This window comes from Hydra vulgaris, chromosome 10, assembly GCF_038396675.1.
Source record: "Hydra vulgaris chromosome 10, alternate assembly HydraT2T_AEP".
Taxonomy (NCBI): Eukaryota; Metazoa; Cnidaria; class Hydrozoa; order Anthoathecata; family Hydridae; genus Hydra; species Hydra vulgaris.
The window spans coordinates 34,595,001-34,596,745 of record NC_088929.1 but is presented as its reverse complement, the minus strand read 5'-3'; positions in this window follow the sequence as shown (position 1 = coordinate 34,596,745).

Genomic DNA, 1,745 nt, shown 5'->3' with positions numbered 1-1,745 from the left:
GAGTCAAGACAATAGTACAAAATGGTTTTATATACAACAAAAAATATAAATGTAACTGTCTAGTTTTTCTTTTGTGCGATGTTCCAGCTAGATTGTTTTTAAAATATCATAATGGTTACAACTTCTATGAAAAGTGTTCCGTTTATGGAATTTATAAAGGAATAATTGTGTTTAATAAGGAAATTTTCTACCCACCTATCTTTTACATAAATCAACTGTTACAACTGGTTTAGTTTTTTAAATCAAACTCATTTGTAAGTGACTTATAATACTCATTCGAAACATGAATCTGCTGCAAAAAAAAATCACACAAAAGAATAAAGACATTATTTGTAGCAGACATGTCAAAGTCTGCTTTAAGTAATCCTTTAGAAGATAGATGTAATTAATTTCTCTATTTTATTTATTGTTCTTTAAAAATTTCGAAAAAATAAATATAAATAAAATCAATATTTATACTTATTATTTAATAAAATTTATTTTTTAGTCCAAATTCAAATAAGAATGAGAAAAATGTATTTAAAGATGGAATTGAGTTAAAAATTTTTTCTATATGATTGAATTTTTAATAATTCATGGTTTTTACTTTCAATATTTAGTAAAAAAATATATAACACAGCAAACATTAAAATAGGAATTTCAGTGGACCTATATAGGCAATTTAAATGGTTGCAGTTTTGGTTATCATGTACTTAATAGACCATTAGTGGCAGCAGCCAAAATGGATAACATGAATAATCACTATATCACTTGTTGGAATGTTATCGGCTTGCCACTTAAGTAGTTTACTAAAAAAAATTACCCAATCCTCCTTAAGAACCTTAAATATCTTTGGAAAAAAATCCTTCTTAAATAAGTCTTTAAATAACCTTAAAAAAAAAAAAATTTGATTGCTCTCCTTAATTTACTTTTCTATAAATTTTATTTTACTTATTGATTAAAAATTTATTTATTAACATATATATGTATTGGTCAAATCCATGTTTGTATTTGGTTATACTATGCAACATTTTTGTTTAGTATTTCAAAAACTTACATTGCATTTATATGTATTTAAATATGCATTCAGAAATCTATAATTGATGTGTCTGAAGTTTTTGTATTGGATTTTGTTTTAAATTAAAGAAATTTTATTTGATAAAATGTATTTAACGCTGAACTTGATTTTTATTTTTGCCTTCGTTTTAAAAAAAATAGAACAATGTTTTTAGCTATTGTTTATTTTATGTAATGGTAAATGTAATAAAGTTAATTTTATAACTAAATAAAAACTTCTATTATGTATGCAACTCTATTTTTTGAGTTAATTTTTATACAATATTTCATGTATAGTATATATAAGTATAGTATAAATAGTTTATTTTATGTAATATGCTTAATGAATTTTTATAAGTAACAGCTTCTTTAATTCATTCAGCTCCTTTGAAAGTCTGTGATTCAAAATTTTGCTTTTCCCAAAAAAAAAGTTAAAGAAAATATATAAAGTCAATGATAAATTTTTAAGTTTTACAAGGATTAATGTAAGTAATATTTTTTCTTGTAATAATTATCTTGGAAGTTATTTTAACTATATAGGTTTCATTTTCTTTATTAATTTATTTTTTTTAAACTCCACAATACTCAAAATAGCTACCTTGTCAGTTCAGCAAGAAAAAAATAGCGTTTATGATTTCCCTTTCGAAGGATGAAGTTAATAAAATTTTAAGTCATATATATGTGTATAAATATATATATATATATATATA